This window comes from Crocuta crocuta, unplaced genomic scaffold (genome assembly GCF_008692635.1).
Source record: "Crocuta crocuta isolate KB4526 unplaced genomic scaffold, BGI_CrCroc_1.0 scaffold97, whole genome shotgun sequence".
NCBI classification, from domain to species: Eukaryota; Metazoa; Chordata; class Mammalia; order Carnivora; family Hyaenidae; genus Crocuta; species Crocuta crocuta.
Genome location: NW_027531999.1, coordinates 5,829,914 through 5,854,892, shown reverse-complemented (window position 1 = coordinate 5,854,892; position 24,979 = coordinate 5,829,914).

The following is a 24,979-nucleotide window of genomic DNA, read 5'->3' as shown; positions in this document are numbered from 1 at the left end:
AGGTCAACCCTGATTCTTCCAGGCAGTTCTGTATCTAAAGAAATTAGTACTTCCACATATTTCGTATCAGTAGTCATCCTTTCTATTGACCACTTGAAGGTATCAGGAGCCCCAGGATCTCTTGTGAGTATCACTTATAACTGAGAGAACTCGCCAGGCAGCAAAATGATCTTCGCTTTGTTCTTGGTACCATCTGGATCTGATTCTGTTTGCAAGCAGTGTTGGGCATTCTCAACCTAGGTTTTGGGTTCGGGTCGATTTAGAAAGCAATAGTCTATCCAAATGTAGGCTTTTATCTGCCTTTTTATTCTTCACAATACACATGCTAAGAGGCTCAGAGATAGTAGCTACAGTGTCTCATTCTCAGAAAGTGCAATTCACATGGACTTTCCCTAAATGGTCAGGAGTTTTGCATGTCTACTCTAGATTGCTCTCAGCCTATAGACAGTGAATACTGCACTTGCAGAAGGTCTACCGACTTGACCTTGGTTTGGAAGCATTTCCTCAGGTTAAAAATACTGAAACTTTCCATCCTCTGAGGGATCGGTTTGGGGCGCTCTCATGAGAGGAAGTGGGACAAGCCAGTGCTTGAATGTTTGTGTAGCTTTCTGCACATGGTGCATTCTTAAGGATAGACATACTAACTGCCTAAATATGCTGCCTATATGTTTGGACATGCACAGTAAGCATGCTAGAGCTGCATCCATCTACCTCTTGCAAACATCTACATTTGCCTTGTTCTTCTCTGACTCCCATCACCCACTTCTTCCATGTCTCTCACATACAGAAGTGCTGGGAGGCTTCCACGCTGTGGCCACAGAATCTGAAGTCAGGATGATGGCGCACGTGCAGGCTCTTGAGTGCCATTAAAGACTCCCTAACTAGCAACACTGAGATCCAAATCTCTCCTCTCTTGGCAGCGTCTTCCAGCCTTTCCAGATCCTGGGGAGTGAGGGCTGGAGGTTTTCTCCAGCAAGAACCCACTCCTGGAAGGCTGGAAATGATGCAAATCCATGGCCCATGCATTGTTTCCCAACCTCCTCCAAGTGGCCAATGACCCTGCAATACTAAAGAAGCGTTCTCTGTCAGCTATAGATTTTTGTCTGTTCCCTTCCTTTCCACAGCAATGGAATGTTATGGGGTGGTCTTTCTCTCCCTTCATGTCCTGCCTTCCTCCCATGCCTACACTCCAGTGTTAGCAGTGGGATCCTTGAAGCTTTGCCTGAGCCACTGTGCTGCATGCCCCAAAGTGTGTAGGTCTGGCGTGGGTGCGCCATTAGCCTCCTAGTGGGGCCTTATAGTTCCTACACATTCTGCCTCTCCTTTTCCTGTTTATTTTTGTTAATTGAAAGAAATCTGGGGCTACCTCTGGCCTCTCAGCCAGTTTCTGCTGCAGCTTTCTTTTCAGAAATTACTGAAGATAAAGACCTGCCTTATATATATTTTTTCTCTCTGCTATTTTTCTACTGCCTCCTAAAACAAAATTTCTACATTCAACCTATAAGCAGAGGGCATTCTGCTTCAATATCTGGTTACAAAACTGGCCTGCACAAGCTGTGGCTGCGGTCCCAAAGGCTGGCTGGAGAGTCTGGGCCATTCTGCCCCTGAAAGGAGGCAGCGTTTGCCTTGGGGCCATAAGTGACCTGAGACAGCAGGCACTCAAGGCTTATCTCCCAGCTTTCTCCTCCCCTCTGCATCAGGCCCCTGCCACTTTTCATGCTTGCAGCATCTTAGCGGTGTGTTCCCACCACAGTTGGAAGGCGCCCTCCCCACCCTCTCCACCCCTCCACCCCACCCTGTTCCACTCCTACAGTGCTGGGGCAGACCTTCAGGGAATAGTTTCAGTTGGGAGTCAGTGACAAGTAGCTTTAACAAATGAGTGGCCTGCATCTCTAACTGACGGTTTTCCACAAATTTTGCATACACAAGAGCTGACATATAAATATACAGCTTGATGAATCTTTGATCAAAGAGCATAATGCCATCAGAAGCCCAGAGCGCCACTTGCATTCCCTTCTAGTCTCTCCAGACTTGCTAGCATAATGGATCAGTTTTACCTGTTTATAATCTTCCACAGATGGAAACATACACTATACGCTCTTTTGTGCCTTTTTGTTGGGCATTAACGTTTGTGCAATTCATCCGTATGATTGCATGGGGTTATAGATCGTGCATTTCGTGTACCGTGCAGTATTCTACTATGTGATCACAGCACATTTTCAAGAATCTATTTTACTATTTTGCTCCATTTTACTCTGGATTTCGGCTATTACAAACAGTACTGTAGTACACGTCACGTTAACTGCCTTTTGCATGGGCATATGTAGACCTTTCAAGCTGTGTGCCACCAGTTTTTCAACATGTATGAGAATTCTTTTCTCCACATCCTTGCCACATTTGGCATTTTCTGTGTTTTCATTTTAGCCACCGTGGTGGGGGTCTGGTGGTGTCTCACTGTGGTTTTGGCTCACATTTCACCTTGCTTGGCTTTGTGGCAGCCTCAGGTGTGAAGTTCAGGTAGCTAACGAAAGAAGTCACCATAGGCAGATGCCCACTCTAACTTTCAAGAGATGCAACCTTTTAGTCCCACTTTACAAATAACTTGTTTGCAGAGGCCAGCTTGAAAATCCAGAGTCCTTTAGGCAGCTACATTCTGAGGAAACGTGATTGGTAACAGACCTAGACATGTTCCAAAGTATTGTGGAAGTGACACGGTGTGACTGGCACGCTCATTGGTTCACTCATCCACAATCAACTGTGGAGCCCTATATACGTCAGCCACTGTTCTAGGTGTTGAAAGAAATCAGGGAACAAAACACAGCAAAATCTCGTAGGAAGTTCGCATTCTTGGGTGGAGAGACAGACAGACATACTATGAGACAGACATAGTAAAATCACGTGTTGAGCAGTGACCAGGGCTAAGGAGAAAAGTAAATCATGGAAGGGGTAAGAAGTGCCAGCACAGGTTTAAACAGGGTGGCCCGGGATGGCCTCACCAAGTCGACATTTGAGCAAGGTGCTCACACTGACTTGGAAACGCGCAATGTGGGTATTGGGGGAAGAACTGTCCAGGGGGATCAGCACATTCAAATGCCCTGAGGTAGGAATATGTTTGAGGAAGAGCAAAGAGGCTGTTGGAAACAGGGTGGGCAAGAGATAATGGGGTGCAGAGAAGAAGGCAGCTGCGTAGGGACTTATGGATAATTCTGAGAACTTTGGTTTTTCCTCAGCTGTGACTGAAACGTCCTCAAAGCTGTTCTGGTCCCACCTCCACGAAGCCTCCCGGTATCATATCTTCCTCTCAACTGTGTCCACTTGGTTCCCCTCCCACAGCCTGGGAGGGGTCGGGTTAGTATCCATTCCCTCTCACATCTTTCCTGTAATTTAGAGGTTATGTGGCTGAGGCAACAGGAAGGAGGAGGAACAGATGGAACTTGAAGATGTTAATTTTTCTGTGATAGAATGAACACAAAGGTTCAAACATTCCTGAGGGAATCCACAGGCTATAATCCCAACTAGGCCTCAGCAGAATAGGAGTATTGGCAGGCACAGTAACAGTTCAAATCAAAGGCCTGTGGGATCTGTATTTCCCATCTGCATTGTAGAAAACGAAATCTCACTTTCAAGGTCCCTCACACCCTGACCAAGTGTCTCCTGCAGCAACTCTAAGAGGGACTCCAACATATGCTCTTGATTCGGGCAAACACAGCTCTGACTTTTCTGAAAGAAAATAGGAAAGTAGGGGTATTGGCATCAGAACAGACTGAGCAGGAGAGAAAAATCTAGAAAAGAAACTAATAGTAAATGATAAAGAGAAAGATTATCAATATATGGTGTTGGAAAAACTTACTTAACCACTGGAGAAAAAGTAAACTCTTTGCTTTATAGCTAATACCAATATTAATTTCCATAAAAATACTAACTGCCAAAAAATACTTTGAGTAGTTGTTTTTTTTAACAACATATATAAGGGGGAAAGACTTTCTACATCATCCAAAAAAGAAACCATCATCATTATCTGACACTCTGTGTCAAACACAATTCTAGTGCTTTACCTGTATTAAGTAATTTAATCCTCACAACAGCTTATATGTACTTCTCCCATTTTCTAGATGATAAGCTTGAGGCATAGAGAGGTTAAGCAATTTTCCCAAGGTCCCCACAAGTAATGGTGTCAGGATTCAAAGCAAATAAGTATAACTTCAGGGTCCACATTCTAAATTACTTAACTGCAAAGGAAAATACTGAGAGATTTCAATACGTGAATCAAACAGTGTATGGAAAAAATCAGATACAGTAAAAGACAAATGGTAATGGGGAAAAATCATGCCACATATGTAACACATGAAGCATTAATGTCCTTTATAGAACATTTTCTCAAATGTTATTGCCCAGAACACTCATGTCTTGAATGATGCCAGAGGGTGTTCTATGGAAGAAAAAAAAAAAAAAAANGGTGTAAGAAAAAAAAAAAAAAAAAAAAAAAAAGAAGAAGAAGAAGAAGAAAAGGTTTGATGGTCAATTAAGCTTAGGAAATGATGTGTTAAATCTGACTGTGGAAGTCTTTTCCTCCCCTCAACACACCTATTAATATCTCCAAGTGCAATAAATTCCCTGAAATACAGTCTAGAAAATGTCATCTTTGTGTGTAATGAGTTCCTACAATCAGGAAGGAAAATATGAATATCCCAAAAGAAAAGGGAGCACAAGAGAGTAGACAATGCAAGAAAGAAAAAAATACAAATAGTTATTAGCATATGAAAACCTTGTTAGGAATAAAAAAACAACAACCCAGGAGCTTGCAAACTTCTCAGGAACGATGACAGTGTTGGAGGACCCTAAGCTCACCTTGTCCCATGGTTACACCTATATAACACCTACATCAGTCTAGAGAACCCAGAAAAAAACCCAAACACTGGCAGAACAGACTCTCCAGAGCAAAATGTAGAGAAGAGACCACATCAAAGCAGGTAGGAAGAATGGAGATACAGTTGGAAGCTCAAGAGACCCATGGGACTGTCTGCTGGAGGGAGGGATGCCACGGGCCAGAGAAGGGAGAGGAGCATACCCCACCCCAAGCACCCCAGATGGGGAACCTGCATCACAATATTTGGTTTTGAAAACCAGAGAGGCTTAACTTCTTGAGTTCTTACAATCAGTGGGGCTTACCACCTGGAACTTTAAAAATCAGTAGGCTTATCTCTGGGAGACCAGGGATGGTGAGGGGAAACTGAGTCCTTGCCCTTGAAGAGACAGCAAAGAGCCCCACAGTGATACAGCTTAGAAGCAGTCTGAAAAATACCTGGGGTATACAGGAGGGAGATTTACAAATCTAAGAGCTTATGCTAAACAGGCAGAGATCCTTGGGAGACCTAAAAACAAGGGAGCTGGCAAGCACCATTTCCCTCCCATACCCCCAAGCCTAGATACGCAGACACCTGTAGGAACGAGCTTAGTGCAAAAACTCTCCACCTAGTTTGCTAACAGGTGCTCCTCCTCTATATTGTCATGCAGACCAGCCCCCTCCATTCTGGCCTCAGTAGAAGACTTCCTGGGTGGCTCTAGAACCCCTTCCAGAGCAGACCAGCATGAACCTTGCTGGCATCACACGCTCTGATCCTGCCTTTTGCTGTGGACCTGTCGTTGGCAGGAGTCTATCCAAAGTGGTGTCACAAGCCCGGCAGTGTGCAAGGGCCAGCACCACCCCAAAATGGAGAAGGGAAGATAGCCACACACACACCAGTCCAACTGTAGCTCCAGCAGTGGGCTGGGAGAAGACATCTGGTCTGAGGCAGGCCATGCCGGACAATAAGAGACTCTCAGGGGATAACACAGGGTAAGTACCTACCTCTGGCAAAAACTACACTCAAGGCCAAGGTGGCCCCAGACTGGCCTACTAACAACATAGGGACCAAGCTCTGCCCACAATAGGCCAAGAGAGCCATTATAGACGACTGGACTGAAGGAAAACGTGGCTCACCCACACTAGTAGCATGCACATGACACACACAGGAGATACTCCTGAAGTGTCAGGTTCTGGTGAACAGGGGACAGTGCACTGCAGAGAATCTCTTTTTCATAAGAGACCTACAGGAACCTCTTTTTCATGCTTTCAAAGCAAGAGACACAGAGACAGACACAGAGGGTGATACAAAATGAGGAGACTGAGGAATATGTTCTAAATGAAAGAACAGGACAAAATAGCAAGAGAGCCAAATGAAACAGAGATAACTAATATGCCTGATAGAGAATTCAAAGTAATGGTCAGAAAGATACTCAATGGACTGAGAAAAGAGTGGCGAGCCTCAGTGAGACCTCAACAAGGAGATGGAAAACATAAAATAGAACAAATCAGAGGTGAAGAATTCAATAACTGAAATTTAAAATACACTAGAGGAAATGATGTAGACCAGAAAAAGCATGATGGATCAGTGACTGGGTGGAAAGCGATCAATCTGAACAGGTGAGAGGAAAAAAATAATAAATGAAAACCGACTAAAGGAACTCAGCAACACCATGAAGTGTAATTATTGGGATCCCCGAAGGAGAAGAGAGAGGAAAGGGGCAGAAAATTTATTTGAAGGAATAGTAGTTGAAATCTAAATCTAATGAAGGAAATAGAAATCCAGATCCAGGAAGCACAGAGAGCCTCCAATAAAATCAATTATAGGAGGACCACACCAAGACACATAATAATTAAATAACAAAAGGTAGTGATAAAGAGAATTTTAAAAGCAGCAAAAGAAGAAACAGTTACATGCAAGGGGAATTCTACAAGGCCATCATCTGATTTTTCAGCAGAAACCTTGCAGATCAGAAGGGAGTGGCATGATATATTCAAAGTGCTGAAAGAAAAAAAAATCTGCGACCAAGAATACTCTATCTATCAAGGCTATCATTCAGAATAAAAGGAGAAATAGTTTCCCAGGCAAATAAACGTTAAAGGAATTCATGACCACTAAATCAGCCCTACAAGAAGTGTTAGAGGGAACTCTTTGAGTGGAAAGAAAAGATCATAAACAGGAGTAAGAAAAGTAGGAAGTACAAAAGCAGTAAAATTAGGTGTATCTATAAAAATTAGCCAAGGGATTCACCAAATAAAAGAATGTAAAATATGATACCATGTGCCTTAAAACATGGAAAGGAGAGGAGGAAAGAATGGGTTCAAATTTAAATGACCATCAACTTCATATAGACTGCTACATGCAGAAGATATTATACATAAACTTAATAGTAACTGTAAATAAAAAAATTGATAATGGATATGCAAAACAATAGAGAAATAAATCCAAGTATATGACTAAAGAAAGCCAACAAACCATGAGAGTAAAGAGCAAGAGGAGAAAGAAACAGAGAAGAACTACAAAAACAACCATACAAGTAACAAAATGGCAATGAGTATATACCTATCAATAATTACTTTAAATGTAAATGGATGAAATGCTTCAATCAAAAGACATAGGGTGACAGGATGCATAAAAAGCAAGACCCATGTATATGCTGCCTACAAGAGGCTCATTTCAGACCTAAAGCCTCAAGCAGATTGAAAGTGGACAGAAAAGCATTTACCACGCAAATAGAAGTGAAAAAGCCAGAGTAGCAATACTTATATCAGACAAAATAGACTTTAAAAGACTGTAACAAGAGTTAAAGAAAGACACTACATAATACTAAATGGAACAATCCAATAGGAAGATATAAATGATTGTCAATATTTATGCACCCAACATGAGAGCACCCAAATAAATAACAAACAAGCAGAATATAATTGATAGTAATAAAATAATAGCAGGGGGCTTTAACACTCTCCTTACATCAATGGATGGATCACTCAAACAGAAAATCAATGGATACAGTGGCTTAGGTTTAGAGGGAACAACATACCTCAACATAATAAAGGCCATATATAAAAACCCACAGCTAACATACCTAATGGCGAAAACCTCAGAGCTTTTCCCCTAAGATCAGGAACAAGTTAAGGATGTCTATTCTCACCACTTTTATTCAATATAGTACAGGAAGTCCTACTCACGACACTCAGACAAGAAAAAGAAAAACAGGATCCAAATTGGTAAGGAAGAAGTAAAGCCTTTACTATTTGCAGATCATATGATACTATACATAGAAAACCCTCAAGACTCCACCAAAAAAACTACCCAAACTGGTAAATGAATTCAATAAAGTTGTAAGATATAAAATCAAGAATCAGAAATCTGTTGCATTTATATACATTAATGGTGAAATAGCAGAAAGAGAACTTAAGAAAAAAGTCCCATTTACAATGGCACCAAAAATAATATCTGGGAATAAACTTAAACAACAAAGGGAAAGACCTGTACTCTGAGAACTACAAAAACATTGATGAAAGAAACTGAAGATGACAAAAACAAAAAGATGGTCCATGCTCGTGAACTGGGAGAACAAGATTGTTAAAATGTCCACACAACTCAAAGCAATGTACAGACTTAATGCAATCTTTATCAAAATACCAACAGCATTTTTCACAGAATTAGAACAAATAACCCTAAAATTTGTGTGGAACCACAAAAGACCCCAAATAGCCAAAGCAATCTTGGAAAGAAAAAAAGAACAAAACTGGAAGTATCACAGTCTCAGATTTCATGATATACTACAAAACTGTAGTAGTCGGAACATTATGATACTAGCTAAAAATAGACACATCGATCAATGGAACAGAATAGAGAATCTGGAAATGAACCATGATTATATGGTCAATTAATCTTTGATAAGGGGGGCATGAATGAGAAGTGGGAAAAAGACAATCTCTTTCACAAATAGTGCTGGGAAAACCGGACAGCTACATGCAAAAGGATGAAACTGGACAGCTTATACCATACACAAAAATAAACTTAAAATGGATTAAGGACGTAATTGTGAGACCTGATTTTCCTGATAAAAATCCTAGGAGACAGCACAGGCAGTAACCTCTTTGACACCAGCCGTAGCAACATTTTCCTACACATGTCTCCTGAGGCAATGCAAACAAAAGCAAAAATAAACTATTGGGACTACATTAAGATAAAAAGCTTCTGCACCAAAAAGGAATTAATCAACAAAACCAAAAGGCAGCCTGCTAAATGGGAAAAGATATCCGTAAATGACATATCAGATAAAGGGTTAGTATCAAAAATATATAAAGAACTTATACAACACACACACACACACAATTTAAAAATGGGCAGAAGATGTGAACAGATATTTCTCCAAAGACATACAGATGGTCAACAAACACATGAAAAGATGCACAGTATCACTAATCAGGGAGATGCAGATCGAAACCACAATGAGAGATATCACCTCACACCTGTCAGAGTGGCAAAAATCAACAACACAAGAAACAACAGATATTGATGAGGATATATAGAAAGAGGAACCCTCTTGTACTGTTGGTGGAAGGCAAACTGGTGCAGCCACTGTGGAAAACCGTATGAAGTTTCCCCCCAAAATTAAAAATAGAATGACCATATGATCTGGTAATTCTACTACTTCTTACCCCAAGAATATGAAAACACCAATTCAAGAAGATATATGCACTCTTATGTTTATTGCAGCATTGTTTACAATAGCCAAATTATGGAAGCAACCCAAGTGTCCATCCACAGAATAAATAAGATGTGATATATATACATATACATATATATACACACACACACACATACATATAATAGAATATTACTCAGCCATAAAAAATGAAATCTTGCCATTTGCAACAACATGGGTGGATCTAGAGGGTATAATACCAAGTGAAATAAGTCAGAGAAAGACAAATAACACATGATTTCACTCATGTGGAATTTAAGCAAGAAAACAAACAGAGACAAATCAAAACACACTCTCAACTACAGAGAAGAAACTGATGGTCACCAGAGGGGAGACAGGTGAGGAAATGGGTGAAATAGGTGGAGGGGATTAAAAGTACAGTTAGCATGATGAACACTGAGTAATGCATACAAGTATTAAATCGCTATATTGTACACCTGAAACTAATATAACACTGTATATTAATTGTAGAATTAAAATTTTTTAAAAAGAATAAAAAACAATATGGAGGTATCATTTTTTTATCTCTCAAATGAGCAAAAAATTTGAAAAAGACTTATTATACTTAGTATTTGTGAGAGTTTGATTTAATAATGCACTCTAGGGGCACCTGGGTGGCTCAGTTGACTGTCAGACTTTAGCTCAGGTCATGATCTCATGGCTAGTAGGTTAATGAGTTTGAGTCTCGTGTCAGGGCTCTTTGTTGACATCTAAGAGCCTGGAGCCTGCTTCACATTCTGTGTCTCCCTCCTTCTCTCTCTCTCTCTCACACACACACACACAAATAAATAAGCACTCTAATGAAGTTAGTGAGGTTGAAAATGAGGCCAAGTTTTCTGGGGAGAGATGCAATTTGGCATATGTATCAGAGGCCTTGAAAAAAAAAAGTATATGATCTGATCTAGCAAAGTTTGTTTATAGGAATTATCACAAGGAATAATTATCACAAAGAATAATTAGACTCATGAGCAAGGAATATATGTACCAGGAGTTCTTTGCAGCAGTATGTATAATAGCAAAAATATCCATTGTTATAGGTAAGTTAAAGCACATTCGTATTTTGCAGTATTCTGCCCCTCTTAAAAACAGTGACATTTATCTAGTCTATTTTCATCTCACATTCAAAATGTTAAAAAAAAAAATCAAATTATTAAGTAACTTGTAATTTGTGGGAAAAAATGACTAAAATCATATGCATTAAAAAGTTAATGGTGATTCGTTTTCTCCAGTGGTGGGATTTGGGATGATTTCTTTTTCCTTTATCCTTTCCTGCATTGTTTAAATTTCTTTACATTGATTACTTGTTACATTGAAAATAAGAAAGGCTATTACCGTTCTGAAACATGAAACTTTTATTATTCTGAAATAGTGAGCCATGGATCAGGAAAGTAAGAGGATTTCATTCTCCAACAAATATGAAGTTCTTTATTTTGCGAGTAAACTCGGCCTCACTCTAGAAACTAAACTTCAAGCGAGGGTGAGTAGGGTTCATGAGGAAGAAAAACCAGCTTAAGAAAAAAATCTGGCATCTGCAGAAATAATAGATCTTTATAGAAGGGATTTTGAGAAAAAGAGGAATTAACCTTTGCTAATGGCTGCACCGAATCACAGACTTGTGATTTGTTGGAGGAAAAACCCGGGCGGCTGACCGGTCCTTGCATCAAGTGGAGAGACAAGTGGACCCACAATGCTGCCCTCCAGCAATTTCGGAAGGGAATGGCGAATCCTTGCTCCTGCATGTGTGGAACAGGATCTGGGCCAGCTCCTTCCCTTTTTTGACGAACCAAAAATGAATTCCTTATGTGAAATCTGGATCAGTTCCAACACGGCGAGGGCTCAAGGTTGTCAGCCAGCTGTTGGCAGCACACACTAACTTTCTTTTCTCTTAAATGGTGCAGAAATACGTTGCTTTACATACGTGGGGAAAAATGAATCAAAGGACCTAATTGGCAAATAACCCCAAACCTCCTAAAATTAGCCTTAGGACCTGATGAGTGTTTGCCCACTCTTTCTGCTGCACTAATCTGTGTTGAGAGGGGAGGGGCTCACATGGAGAACGGTTCTCTTTACTTATGCTGTGAAAATTCATATCATTGCCATCAAATTCCCCTGGGAAGGACAGGGCATGAACACTAAGGGGGAACCCATCCCCTTTGCCACTCTCTTGCCACTGGCCGAACTCTCCAGAAGTTTACTGCCTCTCAGGACTCCTGAAGCAGGTGTCTCGGAGAGAGGGGACAGGACTAGTTTGCTGTAAGGGACAAGCTAGTGGGACCTCCATGCCCTGAAGGGGAGGTTAAAATCCATGGCTGCTTTGACCAGTCCCTTAAAGAATCATTTTTGATTCTTATGCCTTATTTGAGGGACCAAGGAGACCCTTCCTTGTACAAATTTGTGTTGAATTAACATATCAGCCCACTTAGAAGCTGAGTCTTAAACCACATGGTAGGCCAGTCAAATTTTATTTGACTCCGGAGGGAAACTTTTAAGTTCTAATGAAAAGTATAGGTTCCTATATTTATTTAATATAGAATCTATCATAAAAATATATTTTAGGAAGTAGAGTATTTGGGGAAAGTTGTATCTGTTCTCGTTAGGAGGTAGCATTGTCCAGTGGTTAAGGTCAGAAGCACTGACGTCTTTGTCTCTTCATCTGTAAAATAATATCTACTCCACTGGGTTGTCATAAAAATGAAATAAAATAATGTTTGGAAGTACACACTGCTGGCTTGGCACAGACCAATTAATGGCGGCCAACAGTGAATACCACCACCACTACTGGGTCACAATCCACCTTAGCAAACACCTCCACAGAATCCCTTGGGAATTTGAAAGCCTGGCATCAGAAACTTTTTTGTTGTTGTTAATTGTTTAAAAATACTCTGTCCATCCAGAAACACCACCGTTTGCTGTGTTATGGGATAAATTCCTCCACCCTAGTCCCACACCCACTGACATACTAGGCTGGGTCTTACCCCTTCACAAACGCCTGCAAGGGGTCAACGAGTCCAGCTTTGCAAGTGCTGTTGGACTGTGGACAGAGGGCCGGCCACATGGGCGGCAGTTCGGGCGGGCTCAGCAACTGCACAGGTCAGGGGAGGATCACGTGGGATGACGGAGACACATCTGGGAGGGCGGGAGGCCCCCAGGCAGCCAGGAAGGGAACTGGTGTGGGATGGAGCCTGCCTGGACTCACCACCACTAATCTTCGTGTGAGCATCAACTCTCCCATCTGTGTGGAGTGGAAAGAAAACTTCTGAAAACTAACCTTTCCTTTCAGCCTTCCAGTCACAACAACGCTAATTCTTCTGCAAAGTGGATACTTCTGCCGACTAGGGGAAAGGTCAGGAAGTGCTAGAAAGAAAGAAAACACAATGATTAATATTTCAAGATCTTATCTTCCACCCTCGAAGTGAAAGTCTTTTCTTAACTTTCTCTGCAGTTGTTGGGAAGGCAAGGAAAAGAGCGATAACTGGGGGTGTGGCAGTTTCCTGCGAATTTCTCTGGATGTTGTTACTTTATCTCTTTAAAGATTTATTTATTTATTTTACTAAGTAATCTCTGTACCCGACATGGGGCTCTAACTTAAACCCCTGAAATCTAGAGTCACAGACTCCACTGACTGAGCCAGCCAGGAACCCTAGAGGATGTTAAATTAGGAAGCCAAAGAATTCCTGCGCAGCTTTGAGGAGGTGGGAAAAGTAGGGGTGAGGGTGGGAATGGAGGAGGACAGGAGCGCCACTGTGGCTCTCTAGCTTCTCCATGTGCTCAGTGTCCTCAGAAAATGTCACACTTAGCACTGGGGCCTTCCTTCTCCTCCCTGAAGCTCCCTCCAAGTCCTGGAAGAACCAGGAAAACAGTGGCCTGGACAACGGCTGTTTTAAGCAAGACAGAGTTTGTTAGCGGACTCCCTGGCTATCTCCCGCTAGATGCAAGGTGGGCAGACTGAGCAGTGGTTACGAACTTTAAGACCGGGCCTGCCTCCAGTGTTTCTCTGAGTCACGGATTAAAGTGGAATTTTCCAGGAAGGCTTGATCTGGGAGGAATCCTTCTCTTGGGTCTACAAGTTCTCTTTGTGCAGCAGGAAAATCCTACCCCGTGACCATCTGTGGGCAGTCTGCTCATTCCACCAACCGTCTCCTGAATGAAAGAGAGGAAACGCCATCCTGAGCAGAAAGGATCCTCCGATACAGTGTGGTTTTCACACTGCGACAAAGTCAGAGCCACGGGCTTAATGATAAAATGTATATAGGGATTTGAGTTTTTGATTTTTATTAAATTATTTTATTAAATAACAACCTAAAGGGAATTTTGGAGTATAATTACCCTGAGAAAGTCACTTAATCTCTTCATGTCTGGCTTTTTGTTTTGTGTATTTTTTTAGTCTAGGAAATGAAGGGTTGTACAATTCTTTATATCCATTTTAGCGTTAATGCTATTCTTTTTAGAAATATTCTAAAGTATTAAATACCATGTATGGGGTGTTCTAGACAAAGGTTTTCCATTAAAAAAAAAAGTTCCAGGGGCACCTGGGTAGCTCAGTTGGTTGAGCATCTGACTTTGGCTCAGGCCATGGTCTCATGTTTCATGAATTTGAGCCCCATGTCAGGGTCTGCATTGACAGCAAGAAGCCTGCTTTTTTGCCTTCTGTCTTCCTCATTCTCTCTGCCCCTCAGCACTTGGTCTTTGTCTCTCTCTAAAATAAATAAACATAAAAAAAAAAAAGGCTCCAGCTGACAAAACTTAGCCCTTAGACTATTTGTGTCTTGCTCGTTTTCTAGACAATGGTGAGTGTATTTCTTAAAGGTTAGACTTACCTGACTAGCTTCTTGAGTGCCTGGCAATATGATTTACAATTACATTTCAGAATGTTTAATCCCTAAAATGTGGTCACTGGGACCCAATACTAAGTGAGACTTGAAGGTCAGAACCCAGGAAGGATATGAAGGTGGAACAGCAAAGGATTCTCCATTACTGAGGGACAGAGTAGCAGATCTTGAAGAGAACACTGGGAGCAGGAATATAACCCACAAGGGGCGCCTGGGTGGCTTAGTCGGTTAAGCGTCCGACTTTCGCTTGGGTCATGATCTCGCGGTTCGTGGGTTCGAGCCCCGCGTCGGGCTCTGTGCTGACTGCCAGCTCAGAGCCTGGAGCCTGTTTCAGTCTGTGACTCCCTCTCTCTCTGACCCTCCCCTGCTCACGCTGTCTCTCTCTCTCTCTCTCCTAGAAATAACAATATTTAAAAAAAAAACTTAAAAAAAAAAAAAGAATATAACCCACAAGATTTGTCGGAACTTCTGAGTAACCAAGACTTTCCAAACTGTGGGGAATGAGCAAGCACGGCCTGGCCCGCAATGGCAGCCGTCACATTCATTTCCCAGCCCCTCCCTTCAGGGTTATTTCTGTAAACAGGCAACCGCAGTGGTTGGAGCAGGAATGGGAGGGAGTCGGGGAAGGACGCTTTGGTGTCTTTGAAGTGAATACTTCAAGTCGCTGAAAGGAAGGTCATTATTTGTTTTGTTTGACTTGCTCTTCCTATTCAGCAAAACATGCCGGGAGGATCTACTACTCACTTTCTACATGTCACTCAGAGTCAAAACACGAGATAAAAACCTAGATCTCCACTTGCAGAGCTTTATTGGCCTCTTCTGTCTGCCGTACGGCCAGTGGCCAGATCTGAATATACCAGAGGGCAGCCCATACCTATCTAGAAAGCACACGGTCACAGGCATCGCGAGCAGTGACATCTATGCTCAGAGGTCCCATGCTTCTGATGGGGCCCTGCTGGTCCGGTTTTGGATGCCAGGGAGAGTCAGCAGCTTCTCCCTTCTGCATCTGCACACACATATTTCTTTCCTTATTCCAGAGTGCCCCGAAGAAAAATACAACCCTATGCTCATTCTTAACATAGACTTCCCTCGTTTCAGACACAGAAAGGAGTTTTATATCCCACCATGTAGATTAGCTTCACCACAAGACCCCTCTCATGCTTTCTTCATCCCTATCTTTGGCCTTTTGCTTTAATGGGCCTATCAGAATCACTTTGTATCATCCCTACGAAATATTTTCCTGTCTTTATTACTGAATCCAGGGCTCATTCTATTTTCTGGCTTGGATGAGTTTTCTACTAACTTTGTCAAAAAATTTTAAAGTTAGGTCTCCTAGCAATTGAAAACCATATCATGACAGCTCTTTTAATGCTTTTGATAGGAGTAACTGGTAAAATATTGAAGACCTCCAACCCTCATTGTCACCAAAACCAATAAATACCTCTAGACTATACGTTAATTATATTTTGTCTGCAGGGAGTTTACAATCTAGCAATACGATCTAGCAATACAATCAACTACTGTATTCACAGCAATTTATTTAGCCTACCAAATTAGTGCCAAGCAGTCAGGATTAAACATTCACACTGTGGCCCTGAGTATAGGAATAGAATAGAATTCTATCTCTACACACAGTCCATACATGTGCATGTCAACTGAAGAGTTTCTTAAACAGATTACTAGTGAGAAAAATAAAAATGAAGTCTCTAAAAATAATTTTCATCACCAATTTAGAGAAATGGCAAAGCCCCTTTTTATTAAAACTCAAGTTTCAGGGTATAGACTCTGTTATAATAGTCTGTCGTGAATTTTAGTCTTCCCTTTAAGTTCGAGTGAGCCCCATTAAAATCAGGTTACAATGAACTGGTATTTTAAAATTTTATTCCTTCAAGATTAATGTGTCCAAGCAGCCATCTGCATAACTTAAGGTACATTAGCTTTCCAATAAGCTCACAGCTACCTCCTCTGAGGGGGTAAGAGCTTCATGAACCCACTTCTTGGAGACCTGGTTAGCATTACGCATTTGTTTGTTTGTAACTTGAATAGGATGTATGATTTAAGCACACTGTAAATTAATTTAAATAGTCCAGTTGTTAGAGTACGATTTTCTCAGATTATCAAATTTATGTTTGCCGCCTGCAGGTGCCTGGAATTATTGACTGGCTCGAGGATCACACAGAGGCATTTATTCCAAGGCTTCTGTTCACTTTAAGAAACCATACACAATCCTGCATTCTTTCTCCTCCTGCAGACTTTTCATAACTTGGCATGGAAATCATGTAGAAGAGAAACTCACAGACCAAAAAAGCATAGTAAGGATTTTTTTTTCTTTTTAAATATCAGGAAGGAGAGGGGAAATTCCTGAATCTAAATGGCAGGGTCTAAAAGTCAGAGTGGAGTTTCCAAGGTCTATTTATAGTGGTGTAATCCTCTCATGGGACTTCGGCACTGTGTACTTGTCATAAGTGGCTGAAAAAATAAAAGGAAAGCAAAATATTTTTCCCACATGGAAGACTGTAAGGTACATCTGTCTGAGGAACATACCTTCATTTTTCTCTGAATCAAATTAGTCACCCGTTTCACTCTTCCATTCTGACAGTTTTTTATCAATTTAATCATATTGGAAAACCCGGGAGCTACTCTCCCTGATATCTGCCAAATGCACGCTTAATTTTTGCTTGGTAATCTATTTTGCACTCATTTTCATGATTTTTTTTTTGATGGCAGTGGTGGGACCATTGGATGGTTACTGTCATTTTTAAATAAGAAGACATGCAGAAAGGGGCGCCTGGGTGNATGAGGGCAGGAGACAGTCACAAAACTATTTTATTTTCATTTCTCCCCCTTCAAGCTAACAAGTGCCATCTACTCTCCCTCCCCTCCACTCCCCGCTGTGAAGAAGGGTTTCTGCCCCCTCAGGCTGCCTGTATGCATAAGGCAGTATGAGGTTGGTTGACACCTGAGACAAACAGAAACATAGCTGATGGAAAGCAAGCATAGTTTTGGCACAAGGGAGAATGTCGTTGTCACCTGTGAAATCCCTCATCTGTTTCCTCTTTGCCTCCTCGCACTTGTGGGTGCCCTAAAACATAACTGCAGTTGTTGTCTGTTACCTGCTCAAAGTTACACAAGAGTCTGAAAAGGTTTTGAAGGTTCAAAGGACTTTTTCTGCAGAGGTAGCAGTCATTTTAATTAGGAAAGGGGAAGTTTTCGAAATGGGTCAGTTTCTTATGAACTTTTGTGGGCAGTTTGCGTAGAAGCTGGTCTTTCCTGCCGCACATCATGGGGTAGCTCCTCCTGGGAAGCAGGACTTGAACAATAACACACAGAGAATTATTGATGGCCAGTATGGACGCTGTGGTTATGGGAGCCTGGGGCAAATCCTCCGTAGTAAGTGAGGTCATTAACTCGGCAGTTGCTTCCACAAGCTTGTGGTCTTAAAGGACCCAAAGACCTGAGATTTACTTTAAGGGAGCAGGTGCCAAAGAAAAATCACTATCTTGAGAAATGGATGCAAAAAGCCCAGTTAGGGGCACAGATTAGTTAGTGTATCTTATCAGGTTAGGGTTGCACAGGATAAATTGAGCCAAGTGAACCTAAATGAAAGAGATCAAGGACAAGTGTATGAGATTAAAACAAAGAGTTGTCAATTTTTATAACAAGCCAGAGGTATTTCTTCAGCCCAGAAGTATAATTCAGGTGAGATCTTTGCAGATACAAAGGCTGAGAGAGAGATGGAAAATTATAGCAGCAACAACACCCAAACCAGGTAGTACAGAAACACCAAGTAATGCAAGCTTCGTGTGAGAAAATCCTATGGGCAATTCCTGAACGCAGCGCCTTAGACCGCTCGGCCATCCTGACACCTTACGGGCAATTCCTTTCTGGAGATGAGACAAGTGTGTGTGTGGNCGCGAGATCATGACCTAAGCGAAAGTCGGACGCCCAACCGACTAAGCCACCCAGGCGCCCCGAGGCAAGTGTGTTTGAAGGAATAACTGATAACCCAAAGATGAACATGCTGCAGAGGATATAAATTTTTAGGTGATACTAACACTAGTGTTACACACATGTGATTGCTTTGTGTGTCTATTTAATACAGCTGTAGCTCAAAGACAGCAAATACATTCTTTGTGTCTTCCCCCTCCCATGTTCAGGGCCCTCCGTGAACCTCTGTCATAGATCACACCACTACCAGACAAGAATTTGGTCTCAGAGGATTCAGTGATCAGGGTTGGCGTGGGAGGTGAGATCTATTTGCAGTCTCTACAGTGTTTTTTTGGTTTTTTCCATATGTTTGTTTGCAAAGTGACAAATAAGAAAGCTGTATTCAGGGTTATTAAAATAGACACTCCTAAACTGGGTGTCAGGTTACTACGTTCCTTGACAAAGTTTGGCAGCACCCCGCCCTGCACTGTCATGTTATCTACACTCACAAAAATGGCACCAAAATGAGACTATCCTGGCAAGAGTGAGTGGATATCACCTTTTAGTGTGTATGAGAGAGAAGGAGACAGAGAGGAGCTCTGACCCTGTGGAATGGAGGAGATACACAGGTTTTGTGTGTGTGTGTGTGTGCGTGTGTGTGTGTCCCCAATCTACTGCAATTCTAACTCCTGCCTCCTTGGTTTCTGCTATTTCACCTCAAAACTAGCTCCTCTTTTCTTTGGAGGATATGATGGAATTCAGCAACAGCCCAGCCATGGGGGATTCTGGTCCCCGGACTCACGAGCTTCTTAGGTGCTGGCTGGTAATAGAAATGCATGTAACTTCATCTAGGAACTTGTTTAGCTCTGTCCCAAGTTACTCCAGTGAGAAGAGGGATAAAATATCCTCACATAACCACGTGGTTGCAAATATGGGCCGTGGCTGTATCCCAGGTCCTACGACGACATCGACGACATCTTCGTCTTAAGGGAGACTATTCCCTATAGCTCATCCACTGCCTCCTGATGCCTCCCTTTACTTCTTTCTCTTCAACAGACCATAATATGGCTCTGAAAGCTACCTTATTTATTGAAAGAATTTAAGGTCTTTTTTCATTTACTAAATTTAGAAGTTGAAAGTTACAGTGTATCATTTGGTAGGCCTACAATAGAATTTTTCCCATTCACCTTTGAATCAGTAAAGGCCCCAAACCTCTAGCAAAATTGACAGAAAATTTACCAAACTGTGTACTAGGAAGTTTCATTAGTTGTTTTGGTTTGTGCCCCCCTCCCCCTTTTTTAAGTCTCTTGGTACCTTTTCTGTTTTCAATCTAGAAAATTGAAATACTAATCCTCATATAAATGCAAGCAAAGTGTTCAAAGTGCAGTCCATGAATTATTTTCATGCCTCAAACATCAGTCTCATTGGTCAAAATACTGCACACGCATAGCAATAACGGAGGTCGGGATTCAATTCTTGAGCAGGGAAGAGCACTAGCAAGTTAGGGAGGAAAGAAATATTCCATTTGTACAGGTGTCTTCTGGGTGAACACAACAGCCATAATGACTGTTTAGAAAGCATCCACTATGTGTTAGGCATCACACTCAGTGAAAGAGGGTATACTTTTAACTCTTGTGACAGCTTGATAAGAATAGGCATTGTTTTTTTTTAATAATATAGGTAAGAATATCAAGCCTCTAAGAATTTAATGAGCTTGTTAAAGTTCATACCACTAGAAAATGGCTAAGAATGCATGCTCCCAGAATCTTCTTCATATATCTACATGAATACAATTGGCTATTGATCAACGTCTCTTATTAATGACTGTTACTTCCTCCAGCCTGCCTTCCCCCCACCCCCAGTTTAGAAAGCTGTGTTGTATACATTGTTTCCTCTTATTCAAGCCTCATAACAATTCTGTGAGTAGGTGGTTGTAATCCCACTGCAGGAGGAAAAAAGGAAGGCCCAAATTCATGAAACTGAAAGCAAGTCAATCCTAGGGGCGTTTGTGAGTGTACTCTGGCTAAAAACCGATATTCTATTTCCCAAGGGAGAGCTGATTGAACACGCTTCTCCCCAGACAGGATTCTGATTTATCAGATAGAAGCAAAATAAAAATACGTTTAATAGTCTCCACAACCTGTGAATTCGGTGAGAAGGAAGCAGAGAGTCCCAGGCCAAAGGAGAGCAAGCATTGATATTTTTAGCAAGCTGGGCCATTGCATACTTTAGGCTGGAATGTGAGTGTGTGTGTGTGTGTGTGTGTGTGTGTGTGTGTGTGTACACACGCGCATGTACATGGGCATTATCCTCACAGCCTGTGAGTGCCTGAAGAGCGCCAAGGTCTTTCTTACCCCATCAGGGCGAGGAAAGGCAATCTTATCAGTGGTAGATTGTCAGGACTAGAGTGTACATCTTATTGTCTCAAACTCTGTGATCGAGGGAGACCCATAGTCCTTTTCTGGGGCCAGTTGGACCTTGCCAAGAGCTTCCAGATGTTTGAGATACAGCGTTCACCTACAGATATCCACCAAATTCAATGGTCTCCCCTCAAACCTTTACACTCTCTCAATTCAAACATGGCATCATCCTAACCTTCAAACTGCATTGTGACCAAATTGAAGGCTCTTTTTATAATTCAGGGCCTGCAGGCTACAGCCACTTTTGGGGAACTGCCTGTGGACCAAAGAGAAAAATATTTGTTATAAGGTGGCTTTTACCAGGGGCTTTTCTCTGAGAACAACTGTCAATAAATCTGAAGAAAGAGGCCACGCCTCAACTAGCCCATGGCACACTGTACCCTTTCCTTTGGGTGTTACTGCTTCTGGGCAATCTCTTCAAATCCCTGGGCCATACTTGTTCCTCTCTGTGATATCACAAGAACTCACCCATTAATAGAAAATATCCACAAATCTGCATTTGTGCCAAGGGTTGAAGGAGTCAAGGGAATGTTGCTTTGGGGCTGTGCTACAATGAAAGAATCACCCAAGTGTAGTAGTTCTTTCCCTGAGTCTGTCCCTTCCCTGTGATGCTGTACAGTTAAGAAATTAGCTCTGTNTGGGTGTTATATGGAAACCAACTTGACAATAAACTATTTGTAAGCAAAAAAAAGAAAAGAAATTAGCTCTGTGTGATGATCCTTAAAGCCAGAGGTATAGTCTGTGCCGCGTCTTAGGCCATGTTTCCACTTGACACCATCTGTGGTTGGAGGGAGGGGACCGGCCTGGGTGTGGCAGCTCGGGTGGTATTGTTAGTCCTGTGTCAGCATGGGCTGCGTGTCAGCTTGTTTGTCACATGTCACTGAGCCTCACCGGGCAACCGCTGGGATAATAGCCCTAATCCAGCCCCACAGAGAAAGCTGGAACCCTCGGGGAACAGAGAGCCTCTTCTCTAACTGCAACTAGGCATTTACATACCAAGTCAGCTTTTACCTTAACACATTCTACTTTTAAAAAGAGAAAGAAAGGCATCCTTGAAGGGTTAACACCAGGGAACAGTTGGGAACTTAAGAGATTTTTTCCCCCCTAATATATTTTAGAGTTTAGGAAAACCTAGAAATGAGATATCCTAAAAAAAGCCAGTTTCTATGTTCCGAAATCATCTTTGTATCTTGAAAAAAAAAAGTGTGTGCGTGCAATCTTCAAGGGAGGAAGGAGAATATATATACCACTGCTGACTTCCTATTTCTAAAGATAGTACCCTAATATCTATAAATCAAACTCACTGCTTTAACTTTATATAGCAAAAGACAGGGTTTTGAAATACTGCAGTTCTGAGCCCATCTGCAATCCCCTCTTCTCATTTTTAGCTTTCCTAAAGTGTAGAGACCTTCGGAATCCTGAATTTGGGACTTACTTTTGTTTTTTGTTTTTTTGTATTTTTGTTTTTTGGAGGCCTGGCTAAGTTTACCTTTGCCTTCTCTGGACGTAGCAAGTAGAATTTACAAAATAAAGGGATAGTAAAAACTCATTTCAGGATGATCGCTTCATTTACTAAAGAAAGGGCTTTTTCATCACATTTTAAACAATTCTAACAGCATTTGTTGGAAGGCAGGGAACAAATGACAAAGCAGTACTTCAGATATGAGGGGTTTTTTTTTTTTTTTTAGAGCTTCCTTGAAAATACCAAAACTTTAAAAATTCTATAGTTTCTCACTAATTCACACTAGGCTTCCCTCCATTTATTCCAATGAGGTGAGATTTTACTGAGCATCGAAAATGGGACACTCCTGGGAGAATTCCCAATCAGGGTAAAGCCTTGGCTGGCTATGTGGGTTAGCCAGATGGTATAGCAGAGGTGGACCCTGCTTTCATGATCTCACTCATTTGGTCTGTAAATATTTTTAGCACCCCCAGGCACTGTGCTATGTGAAGATAATAGAAAATAGAATATACACATCGCCTGGACTTGGCTCCACAGCACATAGAGTCCATTAGAGACAAGTCATCTTCCAATATGTGTTTGTTGGGTGTTCACAACGGAATGGTCTCCCACCAATTTTCATGTTGAAGTCTTAATCCTGAACTGACTGTTTTAGAGATCAGGCCTTTAAGGAGGTGATAAAAGCTAACTGAGGACCTAAGAGTGGGGCCCTCATCCTATAGGACTGATGTCCTTATGAGAGAAAGGGACATCAGAGCATTCTCTGCATTCATGCACAGAGGAAAGGTCACATGAGGACACAGCAAGGAGGCGGCCTTCTGTAAGCCCAGGAGAGGGTCCTCACCAGAAACCAACAGTGATGGCACCTTGATTTTGGATTTCTAGCCTCCAGAACTGTGAGAAAGCAAACCTGTTTTCCCAGTCTGTAGCATCCTGTTATGGCAGCCGCGACAGACTAACTCAACAGGGGAAATAAAGAGTTCCTTGGGTGGCATGGTGCAGGGGCCCCACAACCAGATCTGGAGCAGCAGGGTCTGAGTCGAGACCTGGGGAGCAGCAGAGGTTGGAGAGGGGAGATGGGGGGGCAGGTTTCATGCAGAGGGTGCAACATAGGGGAAGCCAGAGGTAAGGAGACTACATTCTGAGATGTGAGACAGAAGAGAAGGAGGTTCAGTAACCCAGAGCATAGAGGGAGAGGGTGCTGGTTCTGGGACAGATGAAGCTCTGTAGGTCCCGAAGGGCTTTAGAGCAGGACTTCTCACAAACGTTCAACACAATCCAACTCCTCTTTTCTCTGGAGATTCCTTTCCCCCCTCTGTTCTTGTGTAACACCCCATTCTGGTTTTCCTCCTACTTCAGGGGTCACTCTGAGTCTCTTTGATACCTTCTTTCCCCGGCTCAACCTCTAAATATCTGAAATCCCCAAGACTTCACCCTGAACTCTCTTCTCTGTTCTTTTTACATTTCTTTCAATGTGGTTTCATCTAATTATGTGGCTCTAAATAACATCTACATGCCTAGCACCTTCAAATATCTATCTCCTGCCCTTATCCCTATTTCCAAATATAGATTCACATATCCATTTCTTTCCTTGATATCTCCCTTTAGTTGTTCAAGAGGCAATTCAAACACAATATCCGATTAGATAGGATGTTATTAACTGCGAGCAACAGAAGACTCCAACTTAAATGGTTTAAATAGCAAGGGCGTTCTTAGAGTATGGTTCCTGAACTGGGTGGGTCATAGAGATGGTACTGTATGAGAGGGGAAAGCCTTTCCTATACCCACTTATGAGGAGTGACTAAGTCGTGCAAATTAAACTGGCAAAAGACAGATTAACAGGAGAAAAATTACTTCCACATACAACACAGATAGATGGAGGCATGCTTGATGATGAGTTACTTGAAGGGATGGTTAGAATTGGGTCTCATACATCTTAGTAGGGGGAAAGAGAGGAGAAAAAGGTTTCTATAGAAAAAAAGAGGGCTTTTTTTTTTTTTTTTAGGATGACAAATGAAGTTTTAGGAGAAGAGATATGAAAGTTTGCAATGCTGGTCTATATAGAAATGATGCTGTATATAGGCTCTTTCGGGGCCACAAAATTTCCCTAGAGAGGGGGTGCCTGGGTGGCTTAGTCGGCTAAGCGTCCGACTTTCATTTAGGTCATGATCTCGCGGTTCGTGGGTTCGAGCCCTGCCTCGGGCTCTGTGCTGACTGCCAGCTCAGGGCCTGGAGCCTGTTTCAGTCTGTGATTCCCTCGCTCTCTGACCTTCCCCTGCTCACACTGTCTATCTCCTAGAAATAAATAAAAATATTAAAAAAAAATTTCCCTAGAGAGGATTTATGGCAGTTTTACTCTTGGTCTTTGTCCCAGGAACAGACTCACCCCAGTGAGGGAATTTATGGTAGCCTGATTTCTCAGGAATTTCTGCCTTTTGTCAGATAAGCTCCACAAAGCCACCATTCTGCATCTGTTGAATTTCAAATGTCTTCAGTTTAAAATAATTCTTACACCAAAATGGCATATTTTGGGGTGGCATATCCCAATCTCCTTCAGTAGTGCATTCTTTCAGCTGGTCAGAGTTACACAAAGCGGTCAATCCAGTATTCTGAATTGGGTTTTAGGCTAATTTTTGAATTGCAAGTCACTGAAGGGCCTACGTTAGTATGGTTCTTAGCTGTAACCTGGCCGCTTTTATCATCCTGTTCACCATAGGATTTCAAGTCAAGTCAAGAGACCTGTTTGATGTCTAAGAGTGCCTACCTTAGCTTTCCCCCTA